A 17,508-nucleotide genomic window follows, 5' to 3' on the forward strand; every position below is an offset into this window, starting at 1 on the left:
GATCCGTCAAGATTAATGCTCACTGGTAATATTATATTGTGTATTACTGCCAGCAGAATTAAGTTACTCCCAGAGGTAGAAAGAGACAGGTTAAGTACCATCAAGGAAACATACATTTCAACACATAACAACAAATACATTTCAATTTTCGGGGCTGTTGATAGGCTCCTTTAGCAAAAATTAAAAAACACTAATTTTCACAGTCTGAGGTTTAGTTATTAAATATAGCCAAACCCTCATGCTGTAAAATCTGGTTTTGGACATTTTTGACCATTTCAGAGTAGATCTTTTTTTGGGTGATAAATTATGTAACTTCTGAGCAGATATTGCCTGCAATCAGAATAGCGGCCTGATTTATATGTTGGCAGGAAGGGAACTCGGTCACAGAGGTGATGGAATTCCCTCCCTGCCAACATAGTGTCTGCCCGCCAGATCAATGTGCGGGCATACCTTAAGTTTGGCCACAGCGAGCACAGCTGAGACTACTCTGGCTTCACCATTGCCAAACATCTCCAACAGCCCTGCGGAGTTAGGGCTGTCAGGGAAATGGCTACATGTCCGCGCACCCTATACAACTTGGTGGATACAGGTCATTGTTTACTGTCTTTGACTGCCAAGCAAATCCTGGAGGTGAGGGTCAGTAAAATGCAAATAATGCTCCCCACCATGGGATATGACCCCCATGGCGAGGAGAGCCTTACTTTTTTATTTGCAAAAAAGAAAATCCAGATTCAGGATTTTCTTTTTGTGAAGAAAAAAATAATAATCTTTGCTTCAGGGCTGCATCCTGGTGATGCAGCCCTGTAACAAAGAGTAAAATGCATTGAAAGGAACCACCGTAGCAGGGCTCCTGCCAATGCTTGTATTAGATGACCAACTTCTTGACGGTCATTTTCAAATTAAGCTGACATTCCCTCCGTCACACAGACGGAGTAATTTCCTCCATCGCCATGGCGTAACAGCAGGCCGTCCGCCTAGATTTAAATCAGGCCCTTACAGGCACATGCATCAAAAAGAGAGTTTGCGAGTCCTTATTTGCGAATTTTAAGGAATCGCAAATAAAGACTCGCAAAACACGATGCAACAAAAACATTGCGAGAATATTGCGAATCGCTAAAAATCGCTAAATAAATTGCGATTTCGGCATTTGCGAACTCGCTATTAGCGATTTCGCAATTAGCGAAATCGCTAATACCGAAGTCGCTTTTTGATGCATCCTGATGACATCACAACCAGGAAGTGAGCAGCTCCAGCCTCATTTCCAGTGCACAGTGTCAGGGAGAGGAGGGAGCTGGCTCTGGGAGCAGAACAGGAGTGTGACAGAGACAGAAGAAAAACTTGTGATATCAAATGGAAGCCTCACAAACAGCAGAGGAGAGCCAAACAGGCAGGAAACGCAAAATTAAATTTGCAGAAAAAGAAATTGACACCCTCATTGAGGGAGTAGTCCACAGCCATGACAAGCTGTTTGGAAAGGCATCATTGAAAGTGGCAGAGCAGGAGAAAAGGAAAATCTGGCTCCGGATCCAAAACAGGGTCAATGCCATTGGGGTGACACACCGCACCATTGAAGAACTCAAAAAACGATGGTACCACTTGCGCAGTCGGGCTAAGGTGCGCATAGCTGACCGCCTGAAGGAGGCAAAGAAGACAGGAGGGGGAACACCAACAGACACTGGGAACACTCCCATGGAGGACTTGATTGAATCCACCATCCAGCCAGAAGCTGTTGTTGGTGTGACCCAGCTGGACACGTCCGGAGCAGCAAACACATCTGAAGGTAAGATGAATGTATGTTTTCTTAGTGTTACAAAATGTAAAGGTAGAACTCGACCACAGTACAGCCCAAGTGCAGACCCTGAACATCCAGTACACAATGCATTCAGTAGGTGAGGGGCATTATGGGAGATGTAGTCAGGTCAAGCAGTTAAAATGTCAAATCTCAGAGTAACAACCCAAAAAAGCTTAATAGAGTATAAAATCATTTACAAAGGCAGAAATTTATTACTGTGCAATTAATATCACAGACATGAAATAATACAGTGTTGCACTGTTTCACCTCACAGATGCACAACGTGTAGAAGATGTGGATAGCGATTCCCCAGACATGCAGGACACCAGCGCAGGTGAACAGATGGACACACCTGTGGTGCAAATAAATCCCTCACGTCCAACAAAGTCACGCAGGGCTACTGTTCCATCCCTAGTCACCATGGAGTGTGAAGATGATGAGGCTGATGCAACACCAGGTGGCAGCCATGGCCAGACAACTTCCATCACACAAACACAACCACAGGTCCCCAGAACTAATCACAGAGCCCGGCGTAGGAGAGGAAGAGCACTCAGGACACAGCAGGAGGAGCAACCAAGTGATGTCTGGGGTGGTCTTGAGGGACAGATGCTCCGTATGCAGCGCCTGCAGACAAAAAACACACGATTAGTACAATTGCAAGTTGGCAAGATGGCTAGCAACATAGCAGTACTGTCAGAAAGTGTGCAGCAACTGAGCAAGGTGATGCATGAGGGAAATGTATCCCAGAAGAGACAGCATCGTCAACTAATGCTGCAATTGAAAATGTTTGCTAAATCAAACAATAGATTGGCCACGACAACTGCACTGCTAGCACGTAGGTCTGTGACCATGCAAACTGAAATGTGCCATTGGAGCGGCGATGTGGCTAAAGCACTGGACCAGGTCACCAATGCAGTTGATTTGCTAAATGCTTCCACAATTGCGGCCAACAATTCCACGCCCGAAGAGGGTAGTGAGGGTGGCTCAAGCCTAAGTAGTGTGGCAGTTCCAGTCCGCACTGCAGGAAGACGCAACACACGCAGCAGTACCCCCGCCGCTTCCAACATAACGGATGACAATGCTGGGTCTGACAGGCGTCTGGGTGTTCGTGGGAAAAAGCGCTAGACTGGGATGTACAAGTGCATTCCACTATGGTGACGTAACCATTTATTTGGATTTGACTTTTCACAGAGTGACAAGTGAATTGACATTTGCAAACCACTTATGTCCATTGCACTGGTCAGATTACAAGTGTGCTTGAACACTCATGGCAATTTTATTTAATTAAAGAATACTCTGATAGCAATAGTCAGTTTCTGTGTCATCATTACTCACCTCAGAAATAATTTTGTGTGATGTCAAATCTTCTCCTACGCCCTTCTGCTGCGCCTGCCCCTTGTGCTGCATGGTGTTGTGGCACTTGCTGGTTCCCATCCTCCGAATCGCTGTCAGACACCTCGATGTCCATTCCTCCCCTTGTCGCTATGTTGTGCAGCATGGCACATGCCGCTACTATCTTGCAGCATTGTTCAGGGTTGTACTTCAGTGCTCCACCGGTCTTATGTAGACATCTGAATCGGCTCTTCAACAGCCCAAATGTGCGCTCTATGATGTTCCTTGTCGAAATATGTGCTGCATTGTACCTCTGTTGATTGGCAGTTGTGGGATTGAGGTAAGGCGTCATTAGGTAATTACGCAAGGCGTATGCGCTGTCACCTACATGTAATGGAGCAAAGAGTCAGTGGCAGCTTCACATTGACATACGTACAATGACAGTGATAAACTATAACACATATTTACCAAGCAGATGTCCCTCTCCAAATTCTCCCCTGACAAGACGGGTGTGTATGCCACTTTGCCTGAAGATATAAGAGTCATGTGCACTCCCTGGAAATTGCGCAACAATGTCAGTGATAATGTTTTTGGCATTGCAAACAACCTGAATATTGAGGGAATGGTAAGATTTCCTATTTCTATATATATATTCCTGTGTTGCAGGGGGACATATTGCAACGTGGGTGCAATCAATACAACCCAAAACATGTGGGAAACGAGCTATCTGGTAGAACTCCTGTTTGGTTTTTGCAAGGTCAAGCGCGGTGGTAGGGAACTTGATATGAGACCCGATCACGGCCATCATGGCATCAAGGAATGCTTTCAATATTCTTGAAAGTGCGCTTTGTGACACACCTCCCGCAACAGCAATGACCCCCTGAAAACTGCCTGACGCCAGAAGGTGTAGGCAACATAGGACCTGCACATGCGTTGGGATGGCATTGGTCCTACGTGTCTGTCGTTGCATTATGGGGTCCAATTCATTGATTAGGTCATGGATCATTGCTGCATTGAGCCTATACTTGTCGTATATCTCATCCTCTTGCTGGCCTAGCAAAGTTATGCGGACTCTGAAGATGCGCTCATTCATTCGCCTCCGTCTCTGTGCGGCAGCCTGCAGCCTCATCCTCCTCGCCATCAGGTAAATCCCTGCCATTGTGAACAGTGCTGGCTCATTCTGGGTGTGTTTAAATGGGTTTCAGTTGGTTTTCACCTGTCTGTGATTTGCACTCATGATTACCACCTGGTTGTGATCCTTCTTATTTAGCGATCGCTAATTTGCGATTTTCATGGAAATCGCTATTTGCGATTTGTCATGCATACATTTTGCGATTCGTTGTTTGCGATTCGGTAATTGGGACACGCTAATACCGATTCGCTATTTGATTCGCAGAATGTTTTGCGATTCCTTATATTTGCGAAAAAATGGATTTTCGCAAATATACAGTTGATGCATTTCAACACTGACTTTTGCGATCGCAAACGGCCTATTTTTGCGATTCGCACCCTTTGCGATCGCAAAAAGGTTTGATGCATGTGCCTGTTAGTGTCTTTCATGCATTTACCACCAGGGCCGGACTGGGAACCAAAACCGACCCTGGCAAAGTGCTCGGCCAGCCTCCCCCCCAGGGGGGTTGGGGGTGCACCAGAGCTGTTTACCAGGGCCGGTTTCGGACAATTTTGTTACAGGGCCGATATAGCAGTTATGCTGCAAAAACGTCCCTGTAAGAGAAACGGCCCCCAGGGGCCCAAATCCGGCCCCCACACTGTCGGCCCACCGGGGAAACGCCCGGTGCCCGCTACGGCCAGTCCGGGCCTGTTTACCACCTATTACATTTAACCTTGCTGGTAACCTAAAGGAGTGAATTTTACAATGGTATGACATGTTCTTCTTCACTTCAGGCTCTCTAATAAAATAAAATGGGCCTGATTACGAATGGCACAATCCCCCAGTAACACTTGCACCCTGAATTTTGATGTCCCTAGTATTGCCCGGTATTGGCGATCATATAAAAGCCCCCTTAATCTGGGCCACTTGTAATAGGGCCTTTAATGGTGTTTTCTCTATTTGCTAACCTCACTCTTTCTGTCCCAGTGTGCACATTGTGCTATTTGTGATAACATGCTTTAAAAAATAAAAAGCAAACTAAAATAAATAAACATTGTTAAACCAATAGCTACATAATTAAACAATTGACTCCATATAAATTCTGACAATTCACAGATTACTTACATTGTAGATATAGTTAAATAAAAAATACAGTAGCCTCTCACCCTTGACTGCCATTGGTATCCCTTGCTAGCCAAGACCAAGATGCAGAGATAGCCCCATTCACCAGTCTCACCTGTGTTTCATGCATCCTCTGCCCTAGTGTCTGTCTGTTATGCTTCTCTGCTGTCTGTTTACCTGATTGAACTCTTCCATGTGCTCTGATGGGCGCATCTCCCATGACGAACAGCGCTATTTGAAAGACAGATAAAGAAAGGCCTGTCCTAAAAAAGTCAGGTGGAGACACCCGCCTCAGGAGTTCGAGGAGGATCATTGTCACTTGACAAGTTTAACAAATACAGACTGAACCCTGCATGGCTCACTGGATAAGGTACCCCTTTAGATGGGTTATGAATAATGGATCAATGACTTGAGCTGTCTCCTTCCTGCCTTGATATTAATGGGATACGCAGCATGGGGGACGAGGTTTTGGATAGATGCATCTTTCGCTTTCAAGCAGGGCATCAAAATATGAACGAAATTATTTATTAAGAGATCTTTGTCACTGAAAGAGAAGTTGAGCTCAGCTGCCTCAACACATCTTTGTGATGCATGCGTTTGTCAGATCAGTCAACCCGGGCAAATAAACATCAGTGCTTGGCCACCTCCACCCCCTTGCCACATACTTGAATGTATAAAGGGTTGGAAGAAAATGTCATGCAATAAAATGGGCTATTTTCCTGCTCATAAAGGGTAAAGAAAATAATCACAGATCATAAGAACCCATAGATTTTAATCTGTTAAACATTTCGCTATTGTACAAGGGAATTAAAAAAACATGATTAAAAAAAAGTAAAGCGTAATAATATTCCAGAACATTTGTGTTTATACAGGTCTCAGAAGTAATTTTATTATTCAGTCTTTAAGTCGACAGGCAGAAGAGCACACCACCACTCAAATTAATTTCATATTTCACTATATTAATTCACCACTAATCCTTTATGGGTTCCAGAGTAGCGTGGTATTTGCCAAAAAAGCGCTTCAACACCTCCTCAGTGGTAGCAAGCGCTATATAAATGCAAACCTTTTTCCCTCTTCTATCCCTCCACTATCCTTCTCAATCCAAATAACTGACTAACTTATCCTCCACTTAAATTACTTTCATATTTCACCGTACTAGTTCACCACTAATCTTTTATTGGTTCCAGAGTAGCATGCTACCCGCCGAAAATGCGCTTTGACGCCTGTCATGGGTAATAAGCGCTATATAAATGCAATTACAATATATTACAATACATAAAGTAGCAGCATAATAAAACTAATAGCAACAATAATATAAATTAATTACAACATTGACAAAATGCTTTATGACGATTTATGAAGTTTAGAATTTTCTATATAATGCAGTTAAAAAGGAATATAGGTTCAGAAACTGAATAAAAATAAATGCACAATTCATTACTTCTTAATTCACGGGTTGCCTGATTAGAAAGCTCTATGAATGCCAACTTCAGGCTTATATTCCTGTTTTCAAAGCAACATGTATGACCCCAAAAAAAAGATAATGAAGAGCTCTATTCATAAACCTTTTTGTACACATAGGTGCCGATTCCGATCGGGTAAAATTTTACCCGTACGACTCGTATCTGTATTTTTTTACGTACGAGTCGTACAAGTCCCATTCAAACAGCAAAGTACGATTCGTACTGTAAAAATACATACAAATTGCTTCGGGAAAAGTCTATGAGACGTCCCCGGACAGATTTACGTACGAGTCGTAAAACTTAAGTCCGAGCGCACAAGTCCGATCCGTACCTGCGTCCCGAATACACAAGTGTATGGAAAACGTCTTGTATGGAGCAAACTTTGTACGACCACTACCCCGGGTACACTTGGGCCCGGGGTATGAGTCGTACGGCCCCCCCACCCCACCCGCGCATGTACGCGCCGTACCCCAGCACCCGCGTATGTACGCACCGGACCCCCCCACCCCAGCACCCGCGCTTGTACGCGCCGTACCCCAGCACCCGCGTATGTACGGGTTGTACCCCCCCACTCCAGCACCCGCGCATGTACGCGCCGTACCCCAGCACCCGCGTATGTACGTGCCGTACCCCCCACCCCCGCACCCATGCATGTACGCGCTGTACCCCCCACGCCAGCACCCGCGTATGTACGCGCCATACCCCAGCACCCACGTATGTCCGTGCCGTACCCCCCACCCTAGCACCCGCATATGTACGTGCCATACCCCAGCACACGCGTATGTACGCGCCGTACCCCCCCACCCCAGCACCCGCGGATGTACGCGCCGTACCCCAGCACACGCGTTTGTAAGCGCCGTACTCCCCACTACAGCACCCATGTATGTACGCCCCGTACCCCCACCCCAGCCCCGTACTTGGACGCACCGTACCCCAACACCGTACCCCAGCATCGCGTATGTACGATTTGTACAACACCATTGCATATGTGATCACTGTACAACAACATAGCCATGGGCGCACCTTACATTCGCGAAAGAGACTCGTACTGAACCAGGACACTGTAAAACAGCACAAGGACCGTCAATTCGACTCGCACAACACCACAAAACACGTCTACAGGACAAAAAACAACTAAAAGACTGACCTGGCACATCCAAACAGTCAAACAGAGGCCCAAACTCACAACCACCTCTTATAACACACCCACCAAAAGTTCAAACAAAGCCACACCCACAAATGGACCAATAAAAAGGGCCCACAATCAGAAACCATGAGCCTTTGCAACGGACCCACTGCTGAGAGACATCACACACAAACAACTGCACCCATACACCTTAACTTACACACCTTCACACAACCTCCTTCAGACAGACCCCCTCTACACATACACACACACCTACACATTCACACCCACACACCCACAACCATCCACACCCACACCCCACACCATGCCCACAGACAAGAATCCAAAGTTCACAAGGGAGGAGCTGGACATCCTTGTCAACGAAATCATCAGAGTCGAGCCACAGCTCTTTGGAAGATTGGTCAGACAGACCAGCATATCCCAAAAACTAGCCTGTGGCAGAGGATCATCGATCGGGTGAATGCTGTTGCGCCCATCAGAAGGACACAGAATGAATGTCAAGCCAGGTGGTACGATCTGCGCAGGGCAGTCAAGCGCAAAATGAACGAGGAATACGCCCAGAGTAACATCACAGGAGGTGGGCTGCCCCGCAGACCGGTACATTACCATCCCTGGGAGGAGAAGGTGATGGCCCTGCTTCCGCCGGTGGGAGTACACGGTGTCGAAGGAGTTCGAGAGCCTGGTGAGTACACAAACAACTCATGTAACATGGGGGGAATGGCATCCACACCCCAACTACAACAAATGCACTCACCTACCCCCAAGCCCTCACCTGACACAACCACACTCTAAACAACGCTCAGGCCACTAACATGAGTATGCCCCATTCACATAGCAAGGCCATGCCATGTCCCAGCCTACACAAACCACAAACCCAAGACAGGATGTCCGGAATGCTGGGAGGGTGGGGATCACTAAACATATTGTACAACTCAGAAACAGACACAATTGCCCTCAGCCCATATGGCCCAGGTACATACCCATGCACCATGCAAAATGCACAGGGACTGGCAAAGTACTGACAAGGTAGCTGACACTTGGCCCTGCTGTAGGCAGCACAAGGCCCTCCTGTGACAACTGCAAACTCGAACACAAACACAACAAGCTCAGAAATCTAGGGCAGGAACTCACACACACTGACATGGCATCATGCGCCATGGTAGGACAGATACATCACCTGGGAGACCAACTGCCACATCACATCACACCCACCAGCAGGCAGCGTCAATCAATCAACAATCGATCATGGTACTTGTAAGGCGTGCAATTTATCTGTCAGGGTCTCAAGGTGCAGAGGGGGGGGGGGGTTACACCAATGCTCAAAGAGCCAGGTCTTGAGGAGTCTCCTGAAGGCAAGTAGGTCTTGGGTCAGTCGTAGGTGGGTTGGGAGGATCTTCCAGGTCTTGGCGGCGAGGTAGGAGAAGGATCTGCTGCAGGCGGGCGTACGTTGGATGCGGGGGGACAGCTGCGAGGGCGAGGATGCCGGAGCGGAGCTGGCGGGTGGGGGTGTTGAAGCTGAGTCTGATGTGCAGGTAGGCTTGTCCGGCGGTGTGGAGTGCCTTGTGTGCGTGGCTGAGGAGCCTACAGGTGATCCTCTTGTCGATGTGGAGCCAGTGCAGGTCTCTCAGGAGGGGGGTGATGTGGCTGTGGTGGGGGGCGTTGATGATCAGTTGTGCCGAGGTGTTTCAGAAGCGTTGTAGCCACCGTTGGTGTGTGGATGGGAGTCCTGCATAGAGTGCAGTGGCGTAGTCCAGTCAGCTGCTGACGAGGGCCTGTGTCACTGTTCTACTTGTTTAAGTCGGGATCCACCAGTAGATCTGGCGGAGCGTGCGTAGGGTGTCGTAGCAGGAGGAGGAGACAACGTTGACCTGCTTGGACATGGAGAGGGAGGATGCGAGGATCAATCCTAGGTTGTGTGCGTGTTTGGTGGGTGTCGGTGATGTCCCCAGAGCGATCGGCCACCAGGAGTCGTCCCAGGGTGAGGGTGTGGGTCCCAGGATGAGGAGCTCCGTCTTGTCCGAGTTCAGTTTCAGATGGCCACTCCGCATCCAGTCGGCGATGGCCCTCAGACCCTCGTGGATGTTTGTCTTGGCGGTGTGAGGGTCCTTGGTGAGGGAGAGGATGAGCTGAGTGTCGTCGGCGTAGGAGATGTCTTTGAGGTTGTGGTGGCGGGCCACTTGTTTGAGGGGGCCATGTGGATGTTGAACAGCGTCAACACCCCTCACACCCCCGGGGCAGCCAATGGAGTCACACACTCTCACAATGGACATGTGACACAACAAGATCAAGCCACAGCCAAAAAAGCATCCAAGGCCAAATGCGACATGTCAAAGACCCTGGATAACATTTCAATCAGTCCCCTGCAACATACCCATCCACAAGTGAACATTGATGTGAATGGTAGGCACATACAACTACCTTGAGGAACTGTGGCAACCAGAACATGTATGTAACATGGATGTCGCATGAAACAGCATTAACATTGTCTCTCTCTCACACACAGGGAAACGTCATAGATCTCCCCCCAACACTGGGGGGGAACAATCACAGGCCCAGGCTCGGCAGAAAGATGATCCCACCGGCAGCGACGACTCTCAGCACTCTATGGATGACCCCAACCAACCTCGACCCTCTGGTGCCCAAGGCCCTGCAGCACCCGCGTCAGGTACATCTGTGCCAACCACCACCCCCATTCTTGCCTAATCCCAGGAGACACCCAGGAGCCCTGCCCGCACAGAACAACTGATCCAGTCTGACCTGGAGGGACAAGGTTCTCCGGCCACCCAGGAGGAGGCAGACAACCCTGCAAATGCCATCCCTCAGGGGTCCCGTAGACCCGATGTGCCCACAACAGCAGGCCAGGCTCGTGTGGGCTGGGGTGGTGGCAGTGGAGGCAGGCAGAGGCGCGAACCTGACCAGCCAGCTGAGGGAACAGGTATGTCACACATACGCCACATCTTGGAGACATACCGGCGTGACACCAGGGGCATCAGCCAGGTAGTGGGGACCCTCAACGAGATTAAGAACCAGCAGGCCGAGCAACACGCCAGTCAACAACAACACCAAGGACGGATGGAGGCAAGACTGGCTGAGCTCCTGGTGGTGCAAACGGACATAAGCCGTTCACTCCGTCGGATCGCTGACAACATGGCCAACCCTCCCTGTGCCACCAGGTGAAGACCAGCACCAGCCACACGGAGGGAGGAGGAGGAGGATTCGTCCGACGGAGCGTCCCAAGCATCGTCAAGGCCTGCATCTGAGGGTCCCTCAAGGAAGGTGGGTCGTCCACGGAAAAGACTGTGAGAGGCAGCGGACCATCCACATCTCCCAGGTCACCTGGCCTGGCACCTGGCCCTCATTCGCAACAGCAGCACCTCATCCAATGACATTCTCTGCCACATGGACTTGCTGGTCACAGTCTGACCAATGATAACCAACACTGTGGTCTGGACTCTGATGACTCCAACTGACAAGGAACTTTGGATTCCATGCACACTGTATAGCACCTATTTGTCCACACTAAACAGGCCCCCCACCGAGAATAAATCTTATTTTCTACAATTACATGTTGCATTCATTTTGCATGAGTACACAACCTACGTGTGGGGAAATGTCAAACTATGCATGAGTGTTGAACTAACTCCAGCCATCCATACCCTGGAATCTGAGTCTGGGACAGGACACACATGGGTCACAATGTATCATACTATACAGACATGGAGCACAATACTCAGCCGTGATGGCCTCAAGCTGCTGAGGGGGGGGGGCATGCATTACTGTGCGGACAGACCAATTGGGAAGAGTATCCTGAAGGCGTAGAGGTCATGGCTCATGTGGATTTTGCCAGGGAGGGAGTAGCAGGTATGTCTTGCCAGGTGGGAGAACTATGTCCTGCATGCTGGAGTACGATGGATGTGAAAAATGGTGGCCAGGGCAAGGTTGGATGCACGGAGTTGGCACAACGGGGTCTCGGATAACAGACGGCCAAGGTTGGTTTGGGGTCTGGGGTTGTGGCCTGCCTCCTGAGTGTGGGTGAGGAGTCTGAAGGTCATTTTGCAGCACACAGTGATCCATTGCAGCTATCTCTGGTGGACGGTGATGTGGCTGGGGCGCGGGATGTTGAAGCTGAGGTGTGCACATGCAGCCTGGATGTGGACAAGTTTCCCGGGAGTTAGGATGTACTTGCTCCGTAAAGGGCGAGGCAGTAGTTGACACGGCTGGTGTCGTGGGCCTGGGGCATGGTCTGTCTTTCCCTGGAGGGGATCTATCTGTGGATCATGTGCATCATGCAGAGGGTGTTGAACCCTGAGGTACAGATGCTGGTGATTAGCATGGCAAAAGTGAGTGACAAATCCATGATTCACACCATCTTGTGTGTGTGGGCACTGGGTGCATGTGCAGGGCTCTTGCGGGTGGGACACAAGCAGTTGACTCACCTGTAAGGGGACAATCCTCAAATGATTACCTCAGTCCTGTACAAGTCCAGCCTCAGGTGGCTGATGTTCAGCCATTCATCAATGGATCTCATGCCTTCTTGAATGTTGGAACTGCCAATGGCTGCGTCTTTGGTGAGGGTGAGGAGCACCTGGCTGTCAATGGCATACGAGCTGATGATGAGGTGCTGTGCGCATTTGATGCCGGTGAGGGGGACCTGGACACATTGAAGATTGACACGCTGAGAGATGATACCTGGGCCATGTGCCAGATGTTGCCACTATACTACATGCTGAAGGCTTGAGTCCCACTCCCATGGCCTTGCTGGTGTACGGAGCCGGTGGGGAGTAGGAGGGACATGACCCGGTTGGTGTGACAGGGCCTGGAAGGCGGGGCAGTGCTGTGTAGGCAGTTGAAGTTGCACACTCATCATGCAAATGTGTTGTGTGTGCGCCTAGGGTATGCCTGAGAGCAGGCGGTAGCTCCTTGGATGGACAATGCTTGGAGGGTGGCTGCAACATCAGACTGTAGTGTGATGTGGGTCATGTAAGGACATGAGTGTCGTGCAATGTGCATGTTGCATGCGTTGACGGTCCAGCCTTTGGCACCGTGTGGGCGCAGCAGTAGCACAGACAAGCTGATGCCAGCCAAATGAATGGGTGGAGGGAGGAAGGGAGGAGCATCTTTGAGGTGTGTGTGTTGCCGAATCTGTAAACTTTGTGTGCCCTTGCTGCAGGGGCCGCAGCAGCAGACGGCATGTCCTGGAAACTATGCCACTAGTTGCACACAAAGACAAGGATGTCAGAAAGGACTACTGCAACAGGCGTATGTAAAGGAAGGAGTGTCCGGTTTCCCATGGCACACCCAGAGACAATGGATGCACAATCACCAAAGATGACTGACACCGGATCATGAAACTGAAGGACGTGCTGCGCACAGGATACACACCCTAAGCAGGTGTTGACGGCCTGTTGTGGTCACCAATATGCCCAAATACATACACAACCATGGACATCATGCACAATGGATATTCAAATCCCTGAAGAACTGCATGCATGTTGCTAAACTACACATAGACTCATATGCACAATCTTTGACAACTATGCCAGAGATGCCGCATGCAAAGTGGCAAGAGACCTGCATTGACAGCGATGAGGCACCTTGGAGGGTCAGGTTCACACCTAGGGAAATGCATCAATATGAACAGACTCACAGGTCATTTGGCGGAACATGTGGGACCTACACTGGACACCCCCTTCACAACACAGATGCTGTAAATCCATTGAACTGGCACACAAGTGAAGGGTGTGAGCCAAACACCCCCTGCTGCACACGGAGGGGCTGAAACTCCCCATTTATCCTCTCATGGGGATGTCCCACACTATGTCCACCCGTAGCATCCCGTATGTTTCAGAGGGAAGTTGTACACACATTGATGCCTTCATCAGAATCCACAGTTCCATCACAGATGACTGTTACGAAGGGTGACTACCAATACATGGGAGTCATGCAACATGTTATGTGCCCCATGGTGAGTCAACATGTATGTATAGTAACACAACATGCACAGGAGCAGTGCCCACACATTCCAAACACCTACCAACACCAAAATGCCGTGCAGCAATCCTTAACCAAAAAGACTTTTCACCATGTCCTTGCATGGGACGCTGATTCAGCACACGTTGCAATACTCATGAGGAATAGCGGGAGGCCAACGATGACACGAGCAGACAGCATGCAAAACGACCTGGGGATGACAGACACACAAGAAGTCAGGGAAAAGATTGTCATCAGCATGCATGGTCATTTAGTCTACAGGAATAAGTGTGTCACCATGCTATATTAAAATTGAGTGTCTAAGCTAAAATGTGTGGAAGGACATCATCACTTGAGTGACACATCTGAACACACATCTAAGTCACTTAGCATACAGTCAGCTGGACACACACATTGCACTGCATGCCACACAAGGCTCTAGGCGTGTACACTCAGACCCATGGACTCACCATTATGAGAAGAAGTTGCGTATGAGCTGACTCCGGATGTCATCCTCCTCCTCCTCTTCATCCTCACTTGCCTCGTGACCAAGCCCTTCATCCTCCACAGGTGGATGTTCCTGCTCATCCGGATCCAGGATGAGTGGCACAGCCTTCTCCACTGCCATGTTGTGCAGCATGCAGCACACGAGGAAGATCTTGCAGGCCTTCACCAGTGCATATGGGAAGGACCCGCCTGTCTTGTGAAGGCACCGGAATCTGCTCTTCAGGAGGCCAAACGTCCTCTCAATCACTCGCCTGGTCTGCCCATGTGCATTGTTGTAACGGTGATCTGCTGTTCTGGGGTTGCGGAGAGGCGTCATCAGCCATGGCATGTTGGGATAGCCAGAGTCCCCTACATGGAAACATCATGTAAAGAAGTGGGTCAGGAGATGCCGTAAGATACAAAAATAGTGCTAAACAAAGGACAAACAGAGTATACCCACCAACAAGACATGCTCGTTCGTTGTGCAGCCCCAGCATCATTTCTGGCACCCTGCTACGCCTCATGATGTAGGCATCGTGTGCTGACCCTGGAAAACGTGCACAGACATGGGAAATCAGCATGTTAGCAAGACACACCACAAGGGCATTTATAGAGTGGTAATGTTTACGGTTGCGATAGGCGACCTCCTGTGCCTGTGGTGGTACCAAAGCCACATGTGTCCCATCAATAGACCCAATTACATGGGGCATCCCTCCCAGGGCATAGAACTCACCCTTGACACCTGTCAACTGCTCACGAGTTGGAAAATGGATGAATTCATCCAGGTGCTCCAACATGGCTTCTAAAAAATCATGCAGGACACGTCTGAACATGGTCTGTGACATGCCACCCACATCAGCTATGGTGAATTGAAACGTACCGGTGGCAAAAAAAATTTAGGGCTGCCATCACCTTCATCTTGGGGGTCAGCGCAGTAGGATACCTGTGTCATGGTTGGAGGTGTTGTTCAAGCTTTGTGGTCAAGTTCTCAATCAATTGTTACGAGAAGCGGTAACGTCTTATGCAGCCACGTTCCCTCATCGCACCCAAGTCTGGCATTGGTCGGGGGAGAGGCGGTGCCGTGCAGAAAATTGGAAGGAATAACGAAGAGTGAGTACATAACAACATCAATGTTAATGAACTGAGCACATGCTCAACTGCTACTACACATCTGCTAAATACAGAGTCAGGTCTGTGCAATACATCCAGGACACGTATGCCAGCCAGGTGATACTCCTACGACAAGCCAGTTACACCCGTTGATAGTCAAGTTCAACATGACATGCCCCGAAACTAGCTGTGGGCCAGTGTAAGTGAACAGCCAGAGACATCACAGGAGTGACATACATCCACATATCTGCATTTGAAGGATGTCATCTCATAAAGACTGCTGGCGGCAAGCTAGACGCACAGGTCACATGTAATTGGAAATGTACAGATCACACACATAGCGATGAAGGGGTACACGTGAAAAACGAAAACACAGACATGGATACGGCGCAGATATGTCCTCATGTCAAAAAATCATCTTTGAAGCATACAGACACACGTAACGTGTGAATCCACATGTGGCATGGTGTGCGTATATGTGTGCCATGCCCATCTACACACCCATCTACACACAGACACATGTTGGATGCAGCAACAGCAGGTGCAGTTGACGGAACACCAACAGCAAGCTCATGGGAACACATGACACACACAGGACATAGTCACATCAGGGCACGCTGGTACTTAGATGTCAGGTGTTAGTGTCCCTGTCCCTGGCATCAGGGGACATTTGCGGGTGTTGGTGACTGTGCCATAGCAGTGATGCAGTGCTTGACACGTTTGTACTACATGCACACATGTGCAAAGTGGGAAGGGGAAGTTTGCCACATACTGCCCCATCACACATGACATGTGTACACAGGTCATCACACATTTATTGTGCTAAAACATGAGGAGACATGTGCCATATCACTGCCTGACACACCTAGGCCCTACACATGAAGGACTGCAATGACAATGACCTGATGTACAGCCGTGCACGAGTCTGACACCTCCATTCGATTTGTGTGCGCCTCCTATCACCTGTGTAAGCTGTGAAACGCCCCGTACACACGCTCTGAGGGCATGTGAACGGTCCGTATAATCACATTGGTGTTCCCGCCGGAGTACGGGTGTGTGTACGGACCGTACACACGCACATGAACTACCAGTGAGTACACGTACGTGTACGACCAGTGTGGACACGTACGTGTACGACCAGTGTGTACACGTACGTGTACGACCAGTGTGGACACTGCCTTAGTACACGTAGGTGTACACACTGGTCGTACACGTACGTGTACGACCGTAGTACACGTACGTGTACACACTGCTCGTACACGTACATGTACGACCGTAGTACACGTACGTGTACACACTGGTCGTACACGTACGTGTACACACTGGTCGTACACATACGTGTCCACACTGCTCGTACACGTACGTGTACGACCAGTGTGTACACTGCCGTAGTACATGTACGTGTACACACTGGTCGTATATGTACGTGTACGACCGTAGTACACGTACGTGTACACACTGGTCGTACACGTACGTGTCCACACTGATCGTACATGTACGTGTACGACCAGTGTGTACACTGCCGTAGTACACGTACGTGTATACACTGGTCGTACACGTACGTGTACACACTGGTCGTACACGTACGTTTCCACACTGGTCGTACACGTACGTATCAAATGCACTGTGCAACTGGTGCCGTAGGGGTACGTGTGTGTGGATAGCTAAGTTACATAGGGACACATGAGGGACAAGTATTAGGGCCTAAATGCATGCTGGTTGTCATGGATACCGATTTTCAAGTTCAAATTTTCCATCATGTGGCCTGTAAAAGGCAGTTGGCAACTAAATACAATGTTGCAAAGTGGTTGTTGACTTAACATTATGCTCAAATTTTGAACCATGCAAAGGCACTCACTGGTATATGTTTAAAGGGATTGGAGGAAACGTAGGATGCAAAGGAGACTGACCAATCACTCTGTACTCCTGTAAATGAAACAGCCCAGCAAGGCAGATATAAGTCAGCCAGAACCCA

At 49.1% G+C, this 17,508-nt stretch overlaps 1 long non-coding RNA gene across 1 annotated transcript; it reads right to left on the reverse strand.

Annotated features, from left to right (window-relative positions):
• Positions 1 to 1,981: 1,981 nt before the first annotated feature.
• Positions 1,982 to 3,510, reverse strand: LOC146866085 (uncharacterized). The gene is made up of 2 exons (XR_014976758.1): positions 3,128 to 3,510; positions 1,982 to 2,416 (listed from the first exon to the last, which is right to left on the reverse strand). It is a non-coding gene; the product is annotated as an uncharacterized LOC146866085 (long non-coding RNA).
• Positions 3,511 to 17,508: the final 13,998 nt, after the last annotated feature.

Source organism: Triturus cristatus, chromosome 2_1 (assembly GCF_964204655.1).
Source record: "Triturus cristatus chromosome 2_1, aTriCri1.1, whole genome shotgun sequence".
Lineage (NCBI taxonomy): Eukaryota > Metazoa > Chordata > Amphibia > Caudata > Salamandridae > Triturus > Triturus cristatus.